Source organism: Polypterus senegalus, chromosome 17, assembly GCF_016835505.1.
Source record: "Polypterus senegalus isolate Bchr_013 chromosome 17, ASM1683550v1, whole genome shotgun sequence".
Classification (NCBI taxonomy): Eukaryota; Metazoa; Chordata; class Cladistia; order Polypteriformes; family Polypteridae; genus Polypterus; species Polypterus senegalus.
In genome coordinates, this window is record NC_053170.1 from 40,163,291 (window position 1) to 40,182,886 (window position 19,596).

Genomic DNA, 19,596 nt, shown 5'->3' on the forward strand with positions numbered 1-19,596 from the left:
TCCGATATGGTGTTCCACAAGGCTCTATCCTGGGTCCGCTGTTATTCTCAATCTACATGCTTCCGTTAGGTCAGATTATCTTGGGTCACAGCGTGAGCTACCACAGCTATGCTGATGACACACAGCTGTACTTATCAATAGCTCCTGATGACCCTGATTCTATTGATTCACTAACAGAATGTCTGACTAGTATCTCAGAATGGATGAATAGTAATTTTCTCAAGTTAAATAAAGAGAAAACTGAAATTTTAGTGATCAGCAATAATGGATACAATGAGGCTATTAGAAATAAACTGGATACATTAGGATTAAAAGTCAAGACGGAGGTAAAAAGCTTAGGGGTGATTGTTGACTGTAATCTGAATTTTAAATCGCATATTAATCAGATCACTAGGATAGCATTTTTTCACTTAAGAAACATAAGTAAAGTTAGACCTCTTATATCACTGAAAGATGCTGAGAAATTAGTTCACGCGTTTGTTTTCAGTCGACTAGATTACTGTAATGCACTCCTCTCAGGACTACCCAAAAAAGATATAAATCGTTTGCAACTAGTGCAGAATGCAGCTGCTAGAATCCTAACTAGGAAAAGAAATTCCGAGCACATTTCTCCAGTTTTGATGTTGCTACACTGGTTACCTGAGTCATTCAGAATTGACTTTAAAATTCTGCTTATGGTTTATAAAGCCTTAAATAATCTCGCCCCATCTTATATATCGGAATGTCTGACACCTTATATTCCAAATCGTAACCTCAGATCCTCAAATGAGTGTCTCCTTAGAATTCCAAGAACAAAACTTAAAAGAAGTGGTGAGGCGGCCTTCTGCTGTTATGCACCTAAAATCTGGAATAGCCTGCCAATAGGAATTCGCCAGGCTGATACAGTGGAGCACTTTAAAACACTGCTGAAAACACATTACTTTAACATGGCCTTTTTATAACTTCATTTTAATCTTAATTTAACTTAATCCTGATACTCTATATGTTCAATCTCCTCAAAATAACTATTCATGGTGGCTCTAAAATCGGTACTGACCCCAACTCTCTTTTCTGTTTCTTTTTCCGGTTTCTTTGTGGTGGTGGCCTGTGCCACCACCACCTACTCAAAGCTTCATGATGCTCCAACAATGATGGATGGATTAAAAGGCAGAAGTCTACGTGACCATCATCATCATCAAGCCCTTCCGTGAGAGCCCTAAATCCAAAGAGGACTGTTTCATTTATGTTAGGTAGAATGCCCAGAGGGGACTGGGCGGTCTCATGGTCTGGAATCCCTACAGATTTTATTTTCTCTCCAGCCGTCTGGAGTTTTTTTGTTTTTTCTGTACCCCCTGGCCATTGAACCTTACTCTTATTCGATGTTAATGTTGATTTATTTTGTTTTATAATTGTGTCTTTCATTTTTCTGTTCTTTAATATGTAAAGCACTTTGAGCTACTGTTTGTATGAAAATGTGCTATATAAATAAATGTTGTTGTTGTTCCTTGACCCAATCTTAGTTATTTAGGGCTCTCAAGTGTGGCCTTGATAGAGTCAGAAATTATCAGAGAATCCTAGTTAAGAAACTTGCTACCACAGCTACTTTGCTGTGGCATTTGTGTGCTTTATTTGTCTTGGGGTTCCTCTTTTTCTCAAATTTGTGGTTTCTTTACCATTTTGAATTCTTTATATTCCTTTCTGAATTTTGACTGTAACTTTGAATCTATTTAACTGCTGTGACAGGTGGCCTCTGCCATTACCTGGCTGGGACGCCAAGTGGATGTAAAGACCAGGGGATAGTGCATCTCTGAGGCACTACCTCCCGTGGGACGCTGGAGGGCAGCCCTCCTGTGCGACTGTGGCACCACGGATTCCCACAGGCCACACTAGGACTTGGAGCTTGGCACAGCCCTATTGGGTTTCATGGAGGCTGCCAGGGGGAGCTGCAGATCTCTACATTGGGCTCTCACCAGGCCTGGGAGTGATTCCTCACAAGGACCAGCTTAAAAGGGGCCATCTCATTCCATTCAGGGAGCCAGAGATGGGTGGAAAAGGATGAAGCTTGCATTAGGAGGAATGGAGGTGGAAAGAAAGAAAGAAAAAGAAAAGGCTTTTGTGCTGGACTGTGCATTTGGTGCTGATATTGTGAACACTGTGCTGTATTGTTGGGGGAGCAAAGGAGAAATGCTTCCCCCAATGTAAATGAAACGTGTGTGCTGTACAGTACTTGTGTCGGGTTGGGGCGACCATATGCACCCATTGGTCCACAGTGTCTTTTAGTTACATGTCACTTACAATTTTTCCATTCATGGAATTGTGTTTATGATTTTGTACTTTGTATTTTTAGATTTTGATTTATTATTTAAATTAATTAATAGTCCACCTTGGGCAGAACATAACACATTCTATCTATCTATCTATCTATCTATCTATCTATCTATCTATCTATCTATCTATCTATCTATCTATCTATCTATCTATCTATCTATCTATCTATCTATCTATCTATCCTCTTCAAATACTAATGTGCACATTAAAGATGACTCTGTTGCTTAGTAACACTTTGCTGGACAATGCTACAGACCTTATCAAAGTGGCAGCACCCTCTAGATGTCTCATGCTTGGGTGCCAGTTACACTCTAGAATAACTAAACCCATTACGACAGACATAATGGTGCACACTGATTCTTATGCAAACCAAAGTGCAGCCCATAAAATGAATGTATTCAATTTGACTAATCATAGAACTCAGTTTTCAGTAGGGTGGTTGTCATATAAGCTGGAGTTATAGATTTATCTTTTCTAGCTTAATATTTTGATCAATTTATTTGTTCACTTTCTTTTGGGGAAGAATGCCTGTGTGGTGTAAGTTGAGCTCAGATACCCTGTAATGTAAAGTAACTGTACAGTAAGTTTGATATTCTTATATTAAAGAATCAGCCAGGAATACAATAACATTATGTGGCCTGTTTGAAGAAATCTTGATGCTCAAGGGCTGTGCTCTGTTTTAAAAAAATATAGTTCTAATTTATAATAATGCAAATGTTGGCATAAGGTTTGATGTCGTAAAATAAAAAAAGTATTTAAATATTGCCTTAATGATAAATTAGGCAATTTTACTAGAGTCCACAATTCTGTTTTTATTAGTTCGTCTTCTTCATTTTCTGCTTGATTATGTCTATTTGACCTTCATGAGGACACAGTTCAGTAATTCACATTTAGACAGTAGAAAGGACAAATAATTTCAACAACATGATTTATGATTTGTGTGATATGCAAATATGTTATAGTAATTCTGGTATCATAATGAGCAATCCAAGCAAGTGATGTATTACATGTAATTTCTTAATTGCATGCGGGTATCCAGCTATGTTCTTAAGGCATTATCAATCATAATTTGTGTTTCTGAATATGGCTTCTCACTTCAAGGGCTCCCTGCTCTACAGTATTTGTAAGGTGTCTGATATTTCACGTGAATCTGCTGTGCAAACAGAAACTCATGCTACTTCACAAAACTCCATCAACTTGGTTGCATGCCCATTCCATTGTGTCTCTTCATTAAATACAATTAAAGAGGAAGATTTGCCAAATGTGAATGCTTTCAATTATTAAAATAATTTATGGTGTACATAGTGATTTTATATGGTAAAAAGAAATATTTGTCTGCTCTAGACAGTTCCCTGCAATGAACTGGTTCCTACCTTGCTCCTGATCCTACTGGATAGTCTTTAAACTTATCTGGATATACATACTGTAACATTAAATGGGATAGAATATGGATGAATGGAATTCCAGTTCTGGGTAAAGACAGCACTATATGAACAAAAGTACTTGGACACACCTCTTCATTATTGAATTCAGGTGTTTTAATCAGACCCTTTGCCACAAATATATAAAAGCAAGCGCCTAGCCATGCAGTCGCCATTTACAAACATTTGTGAAACAAAATATGTTTTTCTACAGAGGTCAGTGACATCAAGCGTGGTACTGTGATAGGATGCCACCTTTGCAATAAGAAGGTTTGTGAAATTTCATCTCTGATAGATATTCCATTGTCAACTGTAAGTGGTATTATTGGAAAGTGGAAACGTTAAGGAACAACAGCAACTCAGCCACAATGCGGAAGACCACGTAAAGTCACAGAGCGGGATCAAAGACTGCTAAGGTGTGTATGATGCGTAAAAGTCGCCAACGCTCTACTGATTCCATAACTGAAGAGTTCCAGACTTCCACTGCCATTAATGTAAGCACTGTGCAGCAGAAGCTTCATGTAATGGGTTTCCGTGGCCAAACAGTTTCATGCACCAAGTCCAATGCCAAGCATATGATGGAGTAATGTAAAGCACACAGCTACTGGACTATGGAGCAGTGGAAACATGTTCTATGGAATGATGAATCATGCTTCTCTGTTTGGCAGTCAGATGGGCGAGTGTGGGTTTGGCGGATGCTAGGGGAACATTACCTTTCTGACTGTATCGTGCCAACTGTGAAGTTTGGTGGAGGAGAGGTAATGTTGTGGGCCTGTTTTTCAGGGTTTGGGCTAGGCCCCTTACTTCCAGTGAAGGACAATCTTAATGCTTCAGTATAGCAAGACATTTTGGACAATGCTATGCCTCCAACTTTGTGGAAACAGTTTGGGGAAGGCCCATGACTGTGCCCCAATGCACAAAGCAAAGTCCATTATGACATGGTTGGATGAGTTTAGTTTGGAAGAACTTGACTGCCCCACACAAAGCCCTGACCTCAAACCCATCAAACACCTTTGGGATGAACTGGAATGTGAGCCAAGAAGAGTGGAAGCTGTTATAGCTGCAAAAGGTGGACAAATTCCATATTAAAGTCTATGTATTTAAATGCAATGTCATTAAAGTCCCTGTTGGTGTAACGGTCAGGCGTCCCAATACTTTTGTTCATATAGTGTAATTTAAAAAATGCTAAAACAATTAAAGTTTAGCACATTTTTAGCAACAGATGGCACTATATGTAAAATATAAATTAATCAAAATTATTATGGTAAGCTGTTATACGCAAAGCAATTTTTGAAAATTAGGATTTTTTAAAAATGTTGTATGAATACAAAAAATACTTAGCAATATTTAAAACATAAACATTTCTCATTATTGCTGTGTGTGTGTATGCCTCTGTGGCTGGGCCGACCGGGTTTGTTTCCTGCCTTGCCCTGTGTTGGCTGGGATTGGCTCCAGCAGACCCCCGTGACCCTGTAGTTAGGATATAGCGGGTTGGATAATGGATGGATGGATGGATTATTGCAATCATAATAAAGTTTGCCACAGCAGCTTTACTTCTTCCAATTATTTCAGCTTAGGAGTGACACCAGTGCTGTCTGGGTTAAGGGTGCAAGCTGGAGGAATCTGTGCAGAATTTGGCGATTTTAGGTCGATTTGCATACAGACACACAAATACACATTCAGCTTTATATATTAGATTGATATATGTATATCCTCTTAGGCATGCTTTGCACTTCTAGCTATGTGTCGGCCAGACAGTAAAATATTTATTTCCATAGTGACACTAACCATAATATCTTGATTAATTCATTAGGACATATGGAATTAAAGTTCTGTAATATGAAAAGGAGGTTTGTTTAAAAAAGAAAACAAATAAAGTCATATTGCTCAGTAGCCATTCTTTGTCTAGTTAGTGCCAATGATTAATTACCATGAGACGGTAACTAATGAACAGCTTAGGCCTTATTAATAATAGCATCAGAGCAGGATTAATGGAAGCATTAATTATAACTAATCAAGTTTAACAAGACCCATTGTATATTTACCACTTTTTCTATAATGCCCTTTTTAACATTGTTGTAGACCTTGTAATTTAATAATAAATACAAATAAATCAGTTTATATAAGGTAAAATTAAAAGCCCAATGTATATCTGAGAGAGACATTAACCCAGTGTAAGTAATCTATTTCATTAATAAAGCAATGGTAATCAGAAAAGAAGTAAGAGGAACATGTTTTTGTTGGGCAGATTTTTCTAAATATACCTTCTACACAATATGTTTAAAAATGTAATTCAATATTGTATCTTTTACAGATCAACATTTCTTGTTTTTTGCAAAAATGGAAGAAATCAGAAGGGTTGCTCAGTGCTTAGAGAGCTGCTCTCACAATGCCTGGGAGTCTTTGGTTTAAATTCTGGTCATTGTCTGTGTAGGGTTTGAACATTCTACCCATTGTTACTCCAGAGTTTTTAGTATGTGTCATCTGCTGTATTTTATCAGAGTGTTTCACTATAACCCCACCAACTTCCTCCTTGATAATTGTGAGGTCTGCTTCTGACTGTTTTCACGAGAGTGCTTAGACAGAAAACCCAAAACTCCCTTCTGTTTCTGGATGCCAGGTTATTCAAATTGCTTTTAGAAGTGCCTCTGCTGTGAGTGTCAAAGCTCTGACATAGTGATCAAGTACTAGTGCAGGTTTTGACAGAAAAGCAACACAAGTACGATTCAGAAGTGCTGAGACAACAGGATAAAGGGTGAAAACACCTCTTCTGTAGACAAGATTTTAAGAGCATGAACCTCTCCCAGGAAGAGAGCCAGGGGAGGAGAGACAGACTGTAGATTCACAAGCCCAGACAAATGGGACAGGACCACTGTATAAAATCACAGAGAGACCATAAATGAGACAGAGAGAGAAGTCTCCTAGGGACAGCATTAGTTACCGAGAATACTTTAAATGACCAGATTTCAAGTAAAATCAAGATTAAGCACCACCTGAGAGACAAATCACCAAGTACTATCTGGTTGTATGGTGTGGTTGCCACATTCTGTTGGCTTTCATTTATACATTATGTAGAAGACTGAATGCTATTAAGCCTGTTTACCTGCTTGTAGATGTTTTTACAATCAAGAGTAAGGTAAGAAAGAGAGAGAATGAATGCTCATAAAAATAAAGTACAGGGTAAAATTTGAGAGAGAGAGCAGATCTCTAAATGTTGGTAAATGTAAGAACCAGCAAATGGGGGTAATGACAGAGTGTAACATATGGCTGTGGGTCTACAGGAAAAGAATATTTACATTTGATAAAAGTGGATTTATGTTAATAAAGAGAGGTCCCCAAAAAGCCTTTCCCATGATAAAGCATTTGGCATCACAAGACAGAAAGCAGAGTCATTTGATTTTGTAGTGCAATAAAAAAGTATGTTATATTTTTTTCATGTTAAACTTAATGTTAGTTGTATAAAATCTGTAAAATGTACCATATATTGTAGATGATGAAAAGGTTTTCTCAGTTTATAGTTGGACGCTCGGTCTTCCTCTTTTTTTTATAATGTAACAATTTTATTTCCAGTTTATACTTGGTTTCTTTTTAAAGTATCATAATTTGCAACACTCCTGACAGCTCACATGCAAAATTTCATAATGAAAAATTGGCTCATCTCTGCAGCTCTTTTACTAAAAATCCTGTTTGACTTGATGTTCCAATTTAAATACTGTATAACAAGATCTAGAATAACAGTCCTATTGAGGTTCGCAGAACACATCAAAGAAAGTTTCTAGTGTATTTCGCAGATACAAAAGCTGAGGTTTTTTTTTTTTAACAAGTAAGCGATATGATGGCTAAGTTTGGTTCCCACCTGGTGCCCAATACTTCCAAGACAGGCCCTCTGCTTCCAACCACCCTGAACTTAATAAGAAGGTTAAAAATTCTTGCTTTTGTAATTTCATAGATGATTTATGGTATAAATTGATAACTAATTTGCAATCTGATTGGAAATTTTATTTGAAAAATTAAATATGTAAATTCATAACACACTTAATGGTATACTGATAACTATCCCATTTTAAAATTGTTTCCAGTCATGATTCTTAGGTAATCAGCACACTTAAAAGCAATCCAAAGAAACATTTAAATGAAATGACAAGTGCATTATGCACACACTAATTTATACTTTTTCACATTATATATCTTAGGCAGCATTTTTTCTCTATTATGTATATGGCTATGTTTAATCAAATTCTTTTTTAAGTTTGTACACAAATATGCAGTACAATACATTTTACAGCTTTCATTGACATTTTACACTTACTTGTTTGGTTGATGCCTTTTTTTCAAAGCAACTTACATTTATGATACAATTTGGTTACATTTTGTTTTGCTTTTCCACAGACAGGTTGAGTGACTTGCTCAGGGTCACACAGCATCATTAGTGGGAGTCGAACCCACAACTTTAGCTTTAACCACTACACCACAATGTCTGCCAATTTCATTCTTGTTATCAGGTATACATCTGTGAAAGAAGCTAGTGGCTGCCATTACAATCGCTCAAATATGGTATGAGGAATGTCAGTGTCACAGTCAGCAATTGTGAAAAGTATATTTTGCATAGAAATACAGATAGCATGAACTTCAATAAAGTCAAAGATGCAGTGTGAGAAAGGAATTAATTATACACCACTTTGTTAAAGTACAAGCTGGCATATCTGTGAAAGTTTTAAAAGCATGACTTCTGTTCTGTAGCCATTAATTAATTTTCCCTCAGCTCTCTAACAATCTTAATAACTAAACATCACCAAAAAATTATTCTTCCTTACCAACTTCTAAGTATATGTTTATGTGCACTACGTGTACTACTATTGATCACACAGACAGGGCCTTTGTAGTGCTCTCTGTCACTGTGATCACAGAAAAGAAAAGCCCTTCTTTGTATGAAGACAGATGACTGCAGAACATAGTTGTTAAACTACATTACTGGTTGCTCTTCAAAAGTCCTGATCAGCTAAGACTTACAAATTACTTGCACTTCTGCAAAGGCGGCAAACTCTAGAGGGTGACAGACAGGAAAATTTGGCAGAAAAATGAAAGCTTAAAAGGTGTAATCAAAGATCAGAGTATGTTGATTGCAGCATATTGTACTTAGTACATTCTGAGCTTTTTGGTTGCTGAATGTTTGAAAAGCTGTAGAAAATGAAAAAGTTCAAATTTTGTTCTGAAAAAATATTTAATGTTAACATTAAAAAACATGACCACAAATATATTTATCCATCCATCCATCCATCCATCCATCCATCCATCCATTATCCAACCCGCTATATCCTAACACAGGGTCATGGGGGCCTGCTGGAGCCAATCCCAGCCAACACAGGGCGGAAGGCTGGAACAAACCCTGGGTGCTGCCCACCGCAGTAACATATTTACATGTGTAATTATTCCACTAAGCAAGCTTTTTTCTCTTTGTTTTTGAATATATGATATTAAATGTGCCAGACTGGATGGATTCCTTGACAACATCAGATCACTGCAAACCTATATAACAGAAGTCGAGTCTTCATGTGGTCAGTGATGGTTATCCAAAGGTGGACTGTCAGGCCATTTTGAGAGTAAAGGACAGAAGTAGATAAAAATGTTGCATACAAAAAAACAGCACACTTGTTGAATTAAGCTGGTGTCACACTGCACAACTTCGAGTCAGACGGATATCAAACTTGACGAGTGCAGTTACTGATCTCGTCACCTTGAGGAGGTCAGGTTATATGACTAGGAATCGTAAGCAATGAGAAATTACACAACATGCTGACAACTTTCCACCACAATATTAAATTCACAAAGTATCACACACCCACCACGTACTGACAGCCAAATAATGTACTGCCTGACAATGGTGCCTGTGCAAAGGCTTTACTAGTCTGGTCAGTTCTTCCACAATCTTGGCCCTTTAATGTTCTCTTTTCCATTCTGCTGTATTACGACAAACATGAGAAATCTGGGGCCTCATGTATAAACGGTGCTTACGCACAAAAATGCTGCGTAAGCCTGTTTCCACATTCAAATTGTGGTGCATAAAACCTAAACTTGGCATAAAGCCACACACATTTCTACGGTAGATCATACCATATCATAGTTCTGCTCTTGGTTTTGCAGACTGGTGGCACCCAGCGTCAAAGCAGTGCTACTGTTCCAATGTGGTTACCCTTTCTTTTTTAGATCCACATTCCTGACGCAGCTTTATAAATACACTGAAATTTACCACTGTCACACACATGCGCATGGGAGGCAGCTAAAGGGCTTGAGTAAGGGCAGCTCCGAGTCATACCAGGATGTTTTCTTCCTTTCCTGCAGACCATTCACGGGAGATTCCACCTGGCCCTCTTGACGTCACTTCTGGGACCGAGCCTATAAAAGAAGACCTTGCCGGCTCCGGCCCCTGTGATGTCAGGTCCGGGCTCGAACCTATGGCTGAAGACCTTCATGAGCCCGACCCCTTTGATCTCACTTCCTGTCTTCCCCTTTAAAAGCCTCCACCTTTTCCCTATTCCCTCAGTTCTGTTTTGGACTCGGTTTTGTGCACAGCAGTGCTATCATTTAAACTACAATTTGCAGCCAGGAAACCAAATATACGGATGGCTGCCCAAAACCTTGCTATGGCTCTTTGTGGCTTTTGTGATACCGCATATTGTTTATTAGTTTAATGCATCTGATTGTAATTAACCTGTAACAATATAATGGTCCACGGAATGCCCAAATTATTCCAAATAGCATAGCTGCTTTAGCGTTGTTACTCTCACTGCACCTTCTTTTTCTTCTTTTAGCTGCTCCCGTTAGGGGTTGCCACAGCAGATCATCGTTTTCCATATTACTCTCACTGCACCACTCGGAGCAGCTGATTGGAAAGAGAATTATCGGTATACAGCATCAAGCACACACTGCCTCAGCCATGCTGCCTATTTGAACTGCTCTCACACGGCAAACGCTTCCAAACCTTTTCTGTACGGACCTTGTGGTTCAGAAACAGTTTCATCCCAAGAACTATAAACGCACTCAGTGCTCCTTGTAGAACTGTTTGTACTTATTAGTACAATCACCTCACTGTAAACCTGCACTACAGTTATAATATTGCACAACCTGAGCCACTTTATAAAGCGCGTATTTACATATGATGACGATATCATTTTTAAGATGAAATGCAGCAAAATATGTTTATTATATTATACAGGTAAAACTTTAACTTCATTTAAATAATCTATATTGTTAATAATTAAACATGTGAGGACACTGTGTTGCTGCGCTAGAAAGGATCTGGTGGTCAGTTCACAGATTGATCCTGCCTCGTGCTGTATGCTTGCTGGGACTGGTGTGACACTGGAAGGATAGAATAATTAAACATGTACTACGAAGATATTTCAGTGTTCCTTAAAAGTTTTGAAGAACCGCCGTTCTAAGCTTACAGATGTCTTAACGTCTATTATAGAGCTGATTGTGTGGAAATTGGGTATTTGGAGAAAGAAAACTAAGGACAGGAATTGGGGGTTAGTACATTTGAAAGAGACAGTACTGCTACAATAAATTATTTCATCGAAAGTCGCACACAATCACTGCGCCAATGTGTTCAAGTTTAATAACATGCTTTTACTCCTATCATCATGAAAATGATATCAAGTATACAACTCATTATTTTAATTATTCAGAGAGCTGTAATATTAGAAATGTAACGGATTCTGTGTCCTGTCGGAGGAAGAGAAAGCCCGGAAGCACGTAGTGATTCACACACATAGAGCACATAGAAGATCAAATACAAAACAAAGCATTTAATGTGCTACTTTAATTACAATGGGATTTGACAAACTAGTAAATTAAACAATTTTAAGATGAAGTTTATGATGTTCTTCTTTAATGACAAAATAAACTACGTGATTAAAGTGGAAATTTCAATATTAAAGTTGACATATTGTGCTTTTTTCCCACTGTGTGCCTATTTTCTTTTTCTCTGTACCCAAATAAGTTTTCATATGAAACTCAGACAGTGGACTACAACTCGCCTTTTCATGGCGACTTTGATATGTGACAACTTTTTTTTTTATTCCGGGCACTGTGCAACTTTGTGAACTTGAGCTTTCGAGTGTCTCCAACACACTATGTCACTCAATCAACTTCCTTTTATTGTTTATACCACAGTTTAAAAAAACAAATAGTACGTTTTTCTTTGCCTTCACTTGGTATTCGCTGAACTTCTATTTCACCCCGTGCTTTTGTCATTGCCTTTTCACAGAATGCTGAGCTTAAGGGCTATTTATATTGATTTGCATATTCAAAGAGGCGTAATTCTGGGAGGAGATGGGGCGGGTAAGCAGGCGCGTGCACGTGTGTTACTTTTTACGCTGACCGGGATTTATGTAGTGAAGACTGTGGAAGTGGGCGAATGCACAGATTCCTGCATCTGGATTTTTTTGTGCATAAGCACATTTCCACTTTCGTGCTTACGCCATGGTAAAGGGTGAATTCTACACACGCCGTTATGCATGAGGCCCCAGATAGAGCCTCTTTTCTGTTTGCACAGTCCAAAGCTCCTCTGTACCTTATTTGTCACCGCTGCATTTTATGTATTGCACTTCTGGGTGAGTGCTCATTGGTTGTCAGCTCTTGAAAACACAAAGAAAGCCAACCCCTTCAACTTAAGAAAAAATCAAACCTGTTTGACTAGTCAGGACAAGTTGAAGACTGGTCTGACTGAGTCACTGGGGGTGTTAAAGTACACAGCCGTAGGTCAAGGGAGTAGTACCCTGTGAAAGCCCCAACTTGAAGTCTGCGACTGTAATTTACTGGAGAACTTGTGTAGTATAACAGAGCTTTTACACATTAAGTTACACTCTCTCACATGCCCTGTTACACATATAGCCTCAACAATAACGCAGCTGTTAGGTCGAATGGCACCACTTATTTTAGATAGCTCCTGACACTGTACGTAGATTCTGGACACCTGTTTGGATGTGGCATATTGCTGAAAGTATTTACTGGTGATTTCAGTTTCTTGATGTCATCTAAAGGCATGATCTTTTTAAATAAATTGCTCATGGGTTAATGTTTGAGCCTTGTTGCGGACAGCCGGGTCCCATGCCCAGCAGGGACGCCCCTGTTGCATTTGTTCCGGGGGAGCAACTATGGGCAGTTCAATACCTCCCCCGGGACGCTTGGTGGCAGCCTCCCTGGCGGACGATGATCCCCCAGCCTGTAGCATGGCTCCACGGGAGATGGAGTCCTCCACAGCCTGGTTGGGGGCTCGGATGGCCACTAGGGGGAGCTGAATGGAATCAGCAGCACGGCTGGATGAATCTTCAGCCCCATCCGGAAGTGCAATTAGGACTAGGTGGTCAAGCACCTGGAATGCTTCCAGGTGGGCTTTAAAAAGCTCCAGCCACCACCACTCAGGGGACAGAATCGGAAGGAGGAGAACTAAGCTTCAGGAGGAGTGGTGGTAAAGGGGAAGAGAGTGTTTTGTGGTGTAATTGTGCTTTTGGGAATGTGTTGGACTGTGTGGCACGGGGAAGACGTGTCCCACAGTTGAAGATTTAATAAAGCCTTTGTGTTCATTTTGTAAGTGCCTCTGCGTCAGTCTGTGCTGGGTCGGGCGCTTATATAGCGCCTCATTACAGCCTATAAAAATTATGAGGAACTGTGTCCTAGATAACCCAAATTTGAAAGATTCTGTTATTTTTTGCATTTGTGAAATAATTTTAAGACATTTTGATTTAGTCACATGAGATTTCTTTATATGATTAACAACTAATAATTTATATGAATCATTACTTCCTCATCTGTTTTCTTAATTTGTCATTAAATGTACTGTCAAAACTTAACCTTTCAAAGAATATCCCTTAAGTCATCTCCAAGGAGCATTGTACCATACAGTATTTACTGCTCAATGCTACACACATTCAGCCTAAATGAATGTGAAATCCTCAAGGAATACACATTTGGAAAGTCAAAGCTAGACTTTGTTTTGCAGGCTCGCATCTGTACAAAAACTGCATCGATTCAGAAGCCCACATGGGTATAAATATGGGATTGTTGTTCACTACATGGTCATTTTAAATTCCACAATGTCACCTCCAGTTTCAGAGGAATGACTTGGGTGGCTAAATAAACTGACCCTTTGCACACTTTACCATTGACTTGTATCATGTGACCTGCTCCAGGAAATACCACATAGTCTATTACAACTGCCTCTGCAAGACCCACTTGATCCTCTGAGGATATTCCCATGAAGGACATTCAGCAAGACATTGTAAGCCAGACTGATTGGGTCTGCTTTCACTCCTATTTGTTTCTTGCAATATATATGTGCACAATTTGTGTAAAATTACACACAATCAAGAGGGACAATGACAAAAAATAATTCTTGAAACTTCATCCATGCTGGTGATTTTATTTTAAATTATAATTAAACTATCAATCCATTATCCAACCCACTATATCCTAACTACAGGGTCACAGGAGCCAATCCCAGCCAACACAGGGCACAAGGCAGGGAACAAATCCCGGGCAAGGTGCCAGCCCACCACAGGGCACACACACACACACACACACACACACCAAGCACACACTAGGGCAGTAGGGACAATTTAGGATCACCAGTACATCTAACCTTCATGTCTTTTGTCTGGGGAGGAAACCCACACAGACACAGGGAGAACATGCAAACTCCATGCAGTAAGGACCCGGGAAGCTAACCCAGGTCTCCTAACTGGCCGCCCTAGAATTAAACTAACTGATTTTTTAAAATTATGTTCTGAAAGTACTTTGTTCTACAAGGTCTCTAAACTGTGACCTTTTTAAAGTAGAATCAGTAACTCAGAATTACTATTCATTGTGCAGCTCATTCCAAGAATATCAAGGTTAATTTTAAATTGGTAACACTGTACAATTAAGTGATTACATTATAGAAAGCGAGATAAATAAGTAGAGTATAAACCTGTTGAAAAAAGTGTAGCTGTTTCTCCTGTATTGTCTGTTTCCATTGATTTTGTATCATTCTACCCTTAAAAAAATATGCCATTTCAGAGGAAAGCTTAGTTATGAATGAACAATCAGAACAAGAAGAATAAAAACTGAAAAACATGGCAACTAATATACATTTTAGGCTACAAAATGTGTTATCCCATTTTCTGGATCTGATTCTACGAACACAGAGTGGAGGTAAGAGAAAGGCCTATTCTGGTGGTACTGGGTACAAGGCAGGAACTTTCCTTAGATGTGATACCAGAAGATCAAAGAGCATAATCAAGCACGCACACCTGGCCATTTTAAAGATATACCAGGTGAACTTAAAGTTGTCAGCACTTAAAATATGCATGAAAGTGTAATGTGGAAACTGGAGTACTCCAGGAAATCTCACAAAAACACTTGGTGAACAATATACAAACTCCACATATGATGTGGCTGATGACTGCGAAAAATTTCTTTGCCTTTCTAGAGTATACTCTCAGTCTCTCCATTTTGTGGAAAGACCTAATTCAACAGAGTAATGCAGAAAGCTAAAGCATATCCATCCAACTCTGGCTGGGGTGCATCATGTCACAGTCGTGCACGCCCCCATGTACTAAGGCCCCATCCACAATACTACAGTACATTTTCATTTTAAAATGCAAACATTAGTCCACACTAACACAGCATTTTAAACCTATGGAAGCAGAGACTTCTCTCCAAAGTATAATTCTGAAAATATAGCCTCAGGGTTGTAGTGTGAACGAGAGAAAACACAAAATTTAACCATGCTCTGATATCTATCTTTGTCTTTCTTACATGGCCTTTCCCTATTTGGATAAAGGAGAAACTTCTGGTTTTTTTTGCAGTTTGTAAGAGTTTGGGGTGGGGTGTTGGTATTGTGCTCCATGAAGTTTTACGAAAGTCATCCATGCATGTCAGAATGCAGAATGGGAGGAAGAAGGGCTTGGGCTCTCAAATGCCAGGGGCTGGAAGCCTGAGATCATAGGACAATTTTGAAGGTAGGGGAATCTCAAAATGATTTTCTTGGTGTTTGTTGTGTTACTTCTCTGCATCTAAATTATACTTTGTACAGTTTGAATGCTGCATACATACACAAAAGGCAAATAATTTATCTGTTGCTACAGTTTTGCAATAATGTCCATGGCCAACAGTGTTGCCATCACTGTCACAGATTTTGGGTAAGATGTCTATGCTCACTCTCAGCAAAAACTGTGTGCATGCCTAGTGTATGCAGATGAACATGTCGTATGTGTTTCTGTGGTTTTAGCATGGATTGATGTACTTTACAGTAGTCTGCAGAAATATTGTAGTAGTGTGGATGTAGTCTAAGTAATACTGGGTGTAAGAGGAGAACAGGGATCTTGGCTGGGAAGGAGGATAGTTTAATTTACGAATGGGAGAACAGATCAGAAGGACACATCGATTGGCTGGTAGGAGCAAAAAATTACTTTCTGTCTGACTGGTATGAAATAATGGATGGACCAGTAATAGCCTGGAATCAGGAACATTTCCATCCCCCATATGCCAGGTGGCACGGGTCCTCCCATGGGAACCCAGTCAGGACACCCACAGTGGTGTTTGGGATATGGAATCTGGAAATGCAGCCCTGTCAGGATCCCTACATACTGATAGAGGGTGTTGTCTGGGGAGGTCCTCTGTACTTTCTTTATGGCCCAGAAGCGCATCTCGGAAGACAAAGCGTGGCACCCCGGGTCCAGCATAAAAGGGAGCCTGCTGACTTACATTAAACAGCCAGAGTTGGGAGGCAGTGGCAAAACTTAACTGGAGGAGAAAGGAGGAAGAGATTGTTTATTTTGTGTCTTTGGAAAATGCTTGTTGGAAACATGCTGAGGATAAATAAATACCATTTATTTTATTGTAAGAGTGTGTTGGGCATTACTGTGCCTTGTACTGTATGGTTCTCCCTGGTGGTTACAGAGGTCTCTGTTCTGGATTTTAAAACATGCATGTTTGATATAATAAAGGTTTAGTTGATCATTCCACAAATCTTTTTAACTTATTAAAAAACTAGAGCCGTAACTTAGGTTAACAGGGTACACTATATAAAAAAAATTCAACTTGTTAGTCAGAAAATGATTTTAATACAAAATCAAGCATTTCCATATATCTCAAAGCTCAAAAATGAAATTAAATCAGAGAAAAGCAAAAATATAAAGAGATGCTAACTCCTGCAGTATTCTTAAATTAATTTGTATATTTACCTTCAAATATTGATTTTAACGTATTTGGAAGTACACTTATGTGAATCAGAAGTGGGAATATATTCTAAACAGCTGTGGCAGATGGCCGGGGGTCTTACCTAATTGGGATGCCCTTCTGAGGAGAGGACCGGAGGAGAGGACATGTCATTAGCAGTACCTCCCCCAGGACACAAGAGGGCAGCCCCACTGGTTTGCATCGGGGCCACGGGCTTAAAGCTTAGAAGCTCAACCCTGTCAGCTCTGGAGCCTTGTTCTGTAGCACATCCACCACACCCAGAAGTACTGCCAGAAGAGGATCTGGGATCCCATGCAGCAATTCCACTACATCCGGAAGTACTGCCGGAAGATGATCGAGGAGCACCTGGAGCACTTCCAGGGGCAGTATAAAAAGGCCACTTCACTGCATTCAGGGAGCCAGAGTCAGGAAGAAGAGGACAGAGCTTGTGGGAGAGAAGTAGAGGCGTTAGAAGAAAAGAAAGAGAAAAGGAAAGAAAAGGACTGAGTTTATTGGGGTTTGTGCAATGGGCTGTGTGCATTGTGCTGAAGAAGGAACAAAATAAATGTGTATTTTTGGATTTGTGAATCTGTGTGTCTGTCTGGGCTGGGCTGATCTTCCACACACCATAGCCTGGTCATCACCTGAAATTAGAGAACATCATTTCTAAGTGTTTGACCAAGATGTCCAAAAGCCTTCACTTTTTCCTTTATTGTGTAAACGATTTCTTTATTTTTAATGTATTAATTCACTATACAGATAGGTGTAAAATCAGCTTTAGCTAAATCATAAACCTGTCCAGTGTACAGCAAGGCTCAGTGGTTTGCACTGCTGCCTGAATAATCCAGAATCCTGGGTCTGAATTCCACACCTGGACACTGCCTATGTGGAATCTGCACTTTCCCTTCTTGTTAGTTTTGCTCTTGATACTCTGGACTTTCTTCTCTTACAGGCCAATGATCTATGCATCAGTTTGATAGGCCATTCCAAATTTTCCCTACCTGAGTGTGGGAGGGACACATGAAGGTGCGTGAGATAGTCTCAGTCCTCTGCAATCCTTAATTGGAATAAATGGGTTAAGAAAAGGATGGATGCATGGATAATTTCTTATATACAGCTAAGAAACTAATCCGTTTATGTTTCTTAATGTCTGTGAGGCATGTTCAAGGGAGACTGACAAAGAAGTAAAACTCTAATTAAGCCCCCTTTCCACCTCTGTTTACAGTCATTCAGTTCCTTGTTGATCCCCCCGACACCCTTTGCTGTAGTTAATTTTCTCTCAATTACTGAAGGGTTTAGTAAATTGTCTTTGGTCAAGCCATTATCTTAAACTTAGCAGCATTTCAGCCAAAAGTTAAAAACTTCTTCAATATTCAACAAATAAAGGGAATTCCTGAACCAATAAACCGAGATCTAACAAGAGGATGGGAACCATAGCTTAGATGTATAATACTATAATGCAGTATATGCAGAACTAAATTCAAGACTGCAGTTATAGATAGATAGATAGATAGATAGATAGATAGATAGATAGATAGATAGATAGATAGATAGATAGATAGATAGATAGATAGATAGATAGATAGATAGATAATCTAAAGGGTCATTTGAAGTGGGAGCCTAAGCACAAAGCTGCACATAGCACAGTCAAGTCTAATAGCAGTGACAATACAAGTGGATTATCAATAATTCTAAATAAGAACTATAAGGAATTGATGGACACTATACATTATAAATTTTGGTTTTCATGATGAGGTTGATAAGTCAGCCTGCACAGTTGCTACAATATTAATTACAGTATATAGCTGACAGCTTTAGGTTTTTAAGTCGTGTAATAATGAAATATTATTAAATTAGATTTTCCACTAACAAACAAAATGTGGCTTATAATTAGGTTATATGACTAGGAATCATAAGCAATGAGAAATTACACAACATGCCCACAACTTTCCACCACAAAATTAAATTTCCAAAGTATCACAAGCCCACCACATGTTGCCAGCCAAATAATGTACTGCCTGACGAAGACTGTGCATGTGCAAAGGCTTTACTGGTATGGTCAGTTCTTCCACAATCTTAGCCCTTTTATGTTCTGTTTGCTGTATTGCGACAAACATGAGACATCAGGTAGAGCCTCTCTTCTGTTTGTACAGTCCAAAGCTCCTCTGTAGCTTATTTGTCACCGCTCCATTCTATGTATTGTACTTCTGGGTGAGTGCTCATTGGTTATCAGCTCTTGAAAACAGAAAGAAAGCCAACAGCCTTCAATTTAAGACAAAAATAAACCTGTTTGACTAGTCCGGACAAGTTGAAGACTGGTCTGACTGAGTCACTGGGGGTGTCAAAGTACACAGGCGTAGGTCAAGGGAGTACCCTGTGAAAGCACCGACTTGAAGACTGCGACTGTAATTTACTGGAAACCTTGTGTAGTGTAACAGGGTCTTTACACATTAAGTTACACTCTCTCACATGCCCTGTTACACATATAGCCCCAACAATAACACCACTGTTAGGTCGAATGGCACCACTTATTTTAGATAGCTCCTGACACAGTACGTAGATTCTGGACACCTGTTTGGATGTGACAGATTGCTGAAAGGGTTTACTGGAGAGTTCAGTTTCCTGATGTCATCTAAAGGCATGATCTTTT

General features: G+C 39.1%; 1 protein-coding gene across 2 annotated transcripts in view; it reads right to left on the minus strand.

Moving 5' to 3' along the window:
- Positions 1 to 19,596, minus strand: part of LOC120517403 (glutamate receptor ionotropic, kainate 3) — a 511,659-nt gene that overhangs the window by 131,819 nt on the left and 360,244 nt on the right. The gene's annotated exons all lie outside the window — the stretch shown is intronic.